Genomic DNA, 8886 nt, shown 5'->3' with positions numbered 1-8886 from the left:
ATTTTTATTTGCATTTTTGATTACTAGTAGGTGAAATTTTAATAATCTGTCCAGAAGGCCTTTCTGGGCTTAATAATCAGTTCACAATGCATGAGGGAAAAAATTGGTAGTTTGAATGATTACAAATTTAAAACATCTGCATAGAAAAATGTCCCTACCACAAATTAGGACTGACAAATAGAAAATACTTGCAATTCATATTTCGGAAGAAAATGGTAATAACCCTAATACACCAAGAGTGCATATGATCAATAAAAATGATGAACCCTGTAATAGAAAAAGGAAAAACTGTAAATTTTGTACATTTACAAAAGAAATAAGCAGAAGATATCTGAAAAAATGTTTATCATCATTTTTTCTTAAAAGTATCTGCTTTAAATCAGAATTTTCATTTCCTCTTGTTTTCAATATCTTCCCTGAATTTAATTTTCAAGAAACTTTCTTATTTTCTCTAACAACTGCAGTGTATTTCCAACTGTTTTCCCCTTAGTAAATAGAGCCCCATATCCTGTATCTCAGTTTTACAATCGCCTTCCCCCCTCCTTCGTCCTTACTCTCCAAAATACTCTATTATCATGGGCAAAACTCCCCAGAGCTATACTGCTGGCTACAATGCTTTCCTTCACCATCAAGAGAGAATTGGAATGTGAAGACTGATGCCATGCTTATATATTGAGTAGCAATTCTATTACAAATATTTTGAATCACACAAAATGCGCAGATTTGCTATTTCAACAACGATAAAGACCTGCTCGACTCGCATAGCATTTAATGAGTAAATGTGCCAGGAATGCTGATTGACACTATTTGGCTGTCTGAGTTTCCCAAGACATTTTGCACAAAGTTAGTAAACTTGCACTCTGAGATTATTTTTCTTTCATGCAGGCCAGTTGCAGCACCCTTGTCTCGCTTCGGAATGAGCGTTATGTCGTATCCTGAACTATGTTATCGCTAAAGACAGGGAGAGATGAAACAGGAGAGAATCGTTAACTGGGAAATGCAGAAGTGGAAATAAGTAGCAAGCAGAATGAGCAGAGACAACAAAGATGACTTGCGGACTTTGATAATGAGAGTGTCCTCTGGCAGACACCCACTCTCCACTCTGATTGGACCATGCCCAAATTCCCAGAAGACTGTGGTCGACAGTGGAAGAGCACTGCCCCCTCCTGCCCCCATCCACGTCTAATCCCCAGAACCAGTGAACATGGTATTTTACATGGCGAAGGGGATTTTGTAGATGTCATCAAATTAAGGATCCTCAGATGGGAAACTTTATCCTGGATAATCTTAGAGGGCCCAGAGCAATCACAAGGATCTTTTTTTAAGTCAAAGAGGAAGACAGGAGAGTCAGAAGCCGAGAAGCAGAGCTCAGAGTGATGCCGTTGCTGGCCGGGGACCACAGGCCAAGGGTTGCGGATGCCTCTGGAAGCTGGAAAGGGCAAGGACACATTCTCCCTTTGAGCCTCTGGAAGGAACACAGCTCAACCAACACCTTGGTGTGAACCCTGTAACACTCTTTCCGGCTTCTGATCTCTTGAACTGTAAGACAGTACATTTGTATTGTGTCAAGCCAATAAATTTGTGGCTCGAACAAATTTAGAACAGCTCAGGGGAACCTGACGAAGGACCTCCCACCTAAACTTCTCCCTGTAGTCCACAGGGAGGAAGTGCATGGTGAGAGATGCTGGTCACAATTGGCTCGTGAAGATCCAAGGATGACGTTTTCTCCATTTTGGGTGCCTGGTTCTGCCTTACATGGTTAGCTTTTCTTCTGATTTTCTCTTTCCTTTTTAATAAAAGACATTAGAAAAAAACCACAGAAGATAAGAGAGAGTGTAGGTACATAAACATGTTACTTTGTAGGAGAAATCTGTCAGCACTTTTTAAAACATTAAAAAAAAATTGAAATATAGTTGCTTTACAATGTTGTGTTTTAGGTATACAGCAAAGTGACTTGTTTATATGTATATATATTCTCTTTTTTACATTCTCTTCCATTGTAGGTTATTACACGACATTGTGCATAGTTTCCTGTGCTATACAATAGGTTCCTGTTGCTTATATACTTTATATATAGCGGTGTGTATCTGTTAATCCCAAACTCCTAATTTACCCACTTCCATTCAGAAACACAAGCTGGAATCAAGATTGCCAGGAGAAATATCAATAACCTCAGATATGCAGATGACACCACCCTTATGGCAGAAAGTGAAGAGGAACTAAGAAGCCTCTTGATGAAAGTGAAAGAGGAGAGTGAGAAAGTTGGCTTAAAGCTCAATATTCAGAAAACGAAGATCATGACATCTGGTCCCATCACTTCATGGGAAATAGATGGGGAAACAGTGGAAACAGTGGCACACTTTATTTTTTGGGGCTCCAAAATCACTGAAGATGGTGATTGCAGCCATGAAATTAAAAGATGCTTACTCCTTGGAAGAAAAGTTATGAGCAACCTAGATAGCATATTCAAAAGCAGAGACATCACTTTTCCGACTAAGTTCCATCTAGTCAAGGCTATTGTTTTCCCTGTGGTCATGTATGGATGTGAGAGTTGGACTGTGAAGAAGGCTGAGCACTGAAGAATTGATGCGTTTGAACTGTGGTGTTGGAGAAGACTCTTGAGAGTCCCTTGGACTGCAAGGAGATCCAACCAGTCCATTCTGAAGGAGATCAGCCCTGGGATTTTTTGGGAAGGAATGATGCTAAAGCTGAAACTCCAGTACTTTGGCAACCTCACGTGAAGCTGACTCATTGTAAAAGACTCTGATGCTGGGAGGGATTGGGGGCAGGAGGAGAAGGGGACGACAGAGGATGAGATGGCTGGATGGCATCACTGACTCGATGGACCTGAGTCTGGGTGAACTCCAGGAGTTGGTGATGGACAGGGAGGCCTGGCATGCTGTGATTCATGGGGTAGCAAAGAGTCGGACATGACTGAGCGACTGAACTGAACTGATTCTCCTTGGTAACCATAAGTTTGTTTTCTGTGTCTGAGTTTATTTCTGTCTCATAAATAATTTCATTTGTATCATTGTTTTAGATGCCACATACAAGTGATAATGTGTGGTATTTGTCTCTGGCTTACTTCACTTAGTATGACAATCTCTAGGTGCATCCACGTTGCTGCAGATGGCATTGTTTCATTCTTTGTTATGACTGAGTAATATTCCCTTGTATATATGTACCACATCGTCTTTATCCATCCCTATGTTGATGGCGTGCTGCAGTCCACGGGGTTGCAAAGAGTCAGACACGACTTGGCGACTGAAGCACAAGAACAGATGCTGGTGGACATTTAGGTTGCTTCCATGTCTTGGCTATTGTAAACAGTGTTGCTATGAATATTGGGGTGCATTCCTCTTTTTGAATTATGTTTTTCTCCAGATACATGCCCAGGAATAGGATTGTTGGATAATATGGTAGCTCTGTTTTTTTGTTTCTTAAGGAAACTTCATACTGTTCTCCTCAGTGTATCAATTTGCATTCCCACTAACACTGTAGGAGGATTCTCTTTTCTTCACACCCTCTCCAGCATTTATTTGTGGACTTTTGGATGATGGCCATTCTGACCGGTGTGAGGTGATACCTCATTGCAATTTTGGTTTACATTCCTCTAATAATTAGCAATGTTGAGCATCTTTCCATGTGTCCTTTGACCATCTGTATGTCTTCTTTGGAGAACTGTCTCTTTAGGTCTTCTGTCTGGTTTTTGATTGGGTTGTCTGTTTTTTTGGTATTGGTCTGTAAGAAGTCTAGGAGTGAGAGTTCTCTTCAGAGCTGTCACTCATTAGACTCATTTGGTCACTCATTTGATCAAAGGATGGTCAAAGAAATTAACTCCACCCTGGTTGAACATATGGCAGAAACAGACATATGCCCGATGCCCCCTCAGCCCAATCCTGCCTGTGGAAGCCTGGGGTCCAGAACTGAGGTCAGTGGGATAGGCTCCATGGGGCTAGACAAGGCTGGCCAGGTCACCCCTCAGGTCCCTGAGAATGCTGGGCCCAGTGAACTGATATCCAATTGGGAAGCAGCTGGGGTCTGCCCCCCGAACCCATTTCCAGCACCCCTGGAATTTCTGGGCCAGGTGGCCACCCCTGCAAGGTGAGGGTCTGGCAGGCAGGTGACCAGACATTGGTGACCCCCCCCAGCCCTCCATCCTGCTCGGGCTGGCACTGGGTTGTCTTGAGGATCTTGCCACAGTGGAAGTTCCCTGTTGGTGTGTAATACAGCATGACCTTTAAGATGCTCAATATAGTGGCAGATCTCGGAAACTGAAGCACAGTTGGATGGCCGTAGAACTGAGACAGGGTTCCACCTGGGTTGAGCCCAGGTGACTGGGCTAAAACCACCATCCAATACTCCTCTCACTGGTTGTTCATCCCTTCTGACATCCTATATCCCATGTCCTGTGACTGTGAATCAAGTTCTTGTCAATTCTTCTGGCAAAAAAAAAAAAAAAAACCTCATGCTTTTATATGACATCATACTCTTGCAGACATTGTTGGGCAGATTGTTAAATTTAGTCCTGAATAAATTGACTCTCACTGTTTCAAAGATGCTGAGGTTTGACCTAAGGAGGAGAGGGCCTTTTCCTCTCCATGGATGCCCAGGGAAAGTGCAGGGAGATTTTATGGCTACTCTGTGGCTCCCAGGAGCGCTGGAGGGATGAGCTGCCTCGTTTCCAGAGGGGAATTGAAGCAGGGAGAGTGGAAGTGACATTCGGGTGCCTGCAGGGAGGAGGCAGGAAGGGGGTTCCATGATGAGTTAATGGTCATGGGGTTATTGATAATGTCTGGCCAGAGGCCAGTGGGGCTTATTAGGTTTCCAGAATTGACCCAAGCAGTAGATTTGTCTCAGGATGTCTCAGACACTGGGAAATTTAGGGGGAAGAAAAATAATCTTAGGCTTTTCTTTGATTTAAGAAAAAGGCCGGCTGAAATTTTTCTCCTGGATTTCTAACTCATGTTTTCATGTCACCAAAACTGTTCTAGACTTTTTTTTTTTTTTCCTTGATGCAGAAACTTTAGTTCATGGACAAGTCTTTAAGGAAGGAGATATGGAAAAGAAAGGAAGAATTTTCTTGGAATCTTCCAAGATAGGTTTCTTATCAAAGTGTATAAATGTGTTATTATCATTTTTTTCCTTGGGGAAAACATTATTTATTTGTAGGAAAAAGGACACATTTGTTGGTTGATGGCTCTGTTACCATGGAAACATACATTAAAAAAATAAGAAAAATGGTTTAATACATTAATTTTTAGACCTCTGATACCAACCTGCCGTTCCCTTGAGGTATGGCATGGCAAAATGAAGACAGAGCCCCGACCCAGCTTATTGTTGTCATGCTGTTACAGAGGCAAACCTGAAGCCTCCCTTTCTCTCTTGCCTCACAAATTGGCCAGAAATGCATTTTAAACACACACTTTCAATGTGAGTAGGTTGCTGTGGGTACATGCAGAAAAATCTTTAGGCTCCACGTAAGCTTTGCAAAGGTTTTGCACATTGCATATGGGACTTGGCTGAATAGATTTGGAGAGAGAAGTCACTGGAACTGGTAACAGACCACCGTCAAGATTTCCAAGTGGATGCTTTACTAAGTCCCCCTTATCTAGATGTTGTAATGAGCTCTGCTTTGCCTTCCTTGTGAGTGTGATATGGTGAAAATTGGGATGGTGTCAAGATGTTAAAAAGCTTAATTAAGATAACCCCAGTATTGTTTTGTGTTCACATTTAAACTGCACTCCCTTCACTGCTTTGGAGAAACTGTGTCCTATGGAAGGGGGAACCTACGAGATACTGGAGATGAGCACGTGCTTTGGAGGCAGGCACGCATGGTTTCAGTTCTTGCTCTCCCTCTAACTAGCTTGATACCTGGGCCAGGTGATGATGTCTTTAAGCCTTGATTTCATCATCTGAAAAAAGGGGATAGTAATTCCTGCATCGGGGCTTCCCAGGTGGCTCAGTGGTAAAGATTCCGCCTGCCAATGCAGGAGACTTGGGTTCAGTCCCTGGGTTGCGAAGATACCCTGGAGAAGGAAATGGCAACCCACTATACTATACTTGCCTCGGGAATCCCACGGACAGAGGAGCCTGGTGGGCTACAGTCCACAGGGTCACAAAGAGTTGGACACGACTGAGTGACATCACTGTGGTTTTATGTACATTTAAAGAGATAATGCTGTCTGCATAAAATGCTCAGCATCTTGGTGGGTGCTCAGGGAGGCTGTGGTGTAGCGTGGCTGTGATTTTAACCACTGCTGATACATACCAACTGTGTGAAGCATAATGCTTCACATGGAAGGGGGGCACTCTCTGTGGGTGCCAGGACTTCCCCATTCCTCAGAGAAGATCCCCCCCCGCCCCCCGCCAGTCCCTGCTCATTTATTTATAGCTCTATTGGAAGCTCAACACCATCACAGTTCACTTTAATGCCAGTGTCAATTTGAAAATATTTCCCTGAATTCTCCCCGATAAATGCACTTCTCTCTTTTTTTATTTATTCAAGCAATATTTCTTGAGGACCCATTCTATGCTGGGCCCTGTACTAGTGCTGAGGATAAAATGGATAAAATAGAAATGGCTTCTCCTCTCATGGATGTTATTAATGCAGTGTAGTGGGGATGAAAAAAGATCAGTGAACATAGGGCGATGTATCTAGGTCTCTGGCAAAGGAGTATGGAGCTGCTGGAGCATTCTGCTGGGGCACTGAGCTGGGGTTTGGGGGGTTGTCTCAGGAGTGGGATCGTTTTTAGAGCCACCTCAGAGTTGGTGGTCTATTCTGGGGCTCTTCTCTCTCTGCCAGTGCTGCCCCGACTGCTGGAAATCATTCATTTATGCCTTCATTCATTCACTCACTCACTCAGTGAGTGAATGATGTGCCTGTTAGTTCCCAGGCTCTGTGCCAAGCATTGGGAAAACCATGGTGAGTAAGACAGACATGGTCCCTTCCTTTAGGAATCTGAGGGGGTAAGAGAAAGTGGGATGGTCCAGAAATAAATGGAAGAGCTACCTGGGATGGAGACGCGAAGGGAGCTGTGAGATCATCCAGCAGGTGGACTGCATCTCTCTGGGGAGGGGTTTGGCTCTGAGCTGACGCCTGAGGGGAAATGGGTTCAGGTGCGGGAGAGGGCACTGCAGTGTCCCAGGTGGAGGGAGCAGGAGGGTGTGTGCGCGAAGAGCCTGAGGTGAGAGAAAGCCTGGCCCTGGGGGCGATGGACAGAAGGCCAGAGTGGCTGGAGGGTGGAGTGAGGGAGCAGGAAGGGACGGGAGACCTGGAATTTGCTGGAAGCTGCAGGGCAGCCCTGGCAGGAGGGAGGCATTCCTGTCCTTTCGAGGCTTTCAGGCTGGGCGGGCTCAAGGCCCCCGGCAGCCCCCAGGCCACCACCGCCTCTTCACCCCCTCTCTGGTTTTCACTTTCGTGGGGAATGCGGGAGCCTTTCTCCAGGAATTTAGGGTTCTTTTTTGTGGGGGATGCTGTGGTGTGTTGCCCATGTGCCCCTCCAGGAATGACAGACTCATTTCCCAAACTGTCCAGGTGCCACGGGCAGAGATCTCAGCTTTCAGCTTCTCTGGGGATTTCTAGGGGCTTCCCGGGTGGCTCAGATGGGGAAGAATCTGCCTGCAATGCAGGAGACCCGGGTTCAATGCCTGGGTCGGGAAGATCCCCTGGAGAAAGACATGGCTACTCACTCTAGCATTCTTGCCTGGAGACTCCCATGGACAGAGGAGCCTGGTGGGCTGCAGTCCCTGGGGTCGCAAAGAGTGGGACACGACTGAGCAACTACCGCTAGACTACACTAGGCTGTGGAGGGCCACCTTGCCCGCCTCCAGGGTCTACAGCCAGACCACCACACCCTAACTGGAGACGCTGCTGAAGAGTCATCCCAGCTCCAGGGCTCCCTGAGGGACTGGCTGAGCGCTTCCTGGGGTCATGTCGCCCGGCGTCCCCCTCCGCCCACCCCTGCTGCCTCCCCCATTTCCCTTATACAGGTGGTGATCCCAGGGGCGCCCCTTCATAGACCTTCTCCCTGAAAGTTGGCTTCCCCCGGAGCCTGAGTGCCTTGTGAGAACACTGTACAGATATGTGAACATCACTTAATAGAGACAGACCGATTCCCAGCAAAGCAAGGATTTGGTTACAACCTGGCAGAATTTCCTCTCAAGGAGGAGGATTGTTCAGTCATGGGTGCAGAGCACAGAGGTGCTCAGAAATCTCCCCACCTCAAAATCTTGTCCATGGAAGAGGAAGCCTCAGCCACTCGAAGAAAGGCCTGATTCACACGGCCTACTGAGGAGATGGATTCGGTGATAAGCCATGGTCCAGAGAGGCCACGAAACCCGCATCTGAGGACAGGTACTCCAGGTTCACCAGCCCTCTGCTGGTTACCAGCTGACTTCCCTGTGGGTCAGTCTAAGGGGAGACTGGGGTGGACTGCGTTGCATTGTGTTTCACGTGGCGGATCAATTTTTGTTGGAATTTAATACTTTGGGATTCTGGCTTTATACATATTGCTCTTTCTTGACTGCCTCTGAGATAGACTTGGGTCCACTCTGTGCAACAAAGAAATTAGACTCTTTGGAGACAGCCGGCTGACCACTTGCTGGAGGCAGTGCACTGCCTGGCTGTGCTCTGAATAAGCTAGCTTTTCCCTTTAAAAATCCACACCTGTATTTCTTGATTCTGTTTGGACTGATCCATCCTTTGCCTTGTAGGCTTGAAATCCACCTGGCTGGCTTTTACTAAACTCATGAATGGAAGGCATTTTAAGTACTGTGTATGTGCAGGGGATTTGGCTGTCACAATCTAATGGATCTCTAATTTTGGGAGGGGTTGGTGTAAGAAGCAGTTTGGGCTTCCCTAGTGGTTCAGTGGTAAAGAATCCA

This window comes from Capra hircus, chromosome 17 (genome assembly GCF_001704415.2).
Source record: "Capra hircus breed San Clemente chromosome 17, ASM170441v1, whole genome shotgun sequence".
Classification (NCBI taxonomy): Eukaryota; Metazoa; Chordata; class Mammalia; order Artiodactyla; family Bovidae; genus Capra; species Capra hircus.
This window is presented reverse-complemented; position numbering follows the sequence as displayed.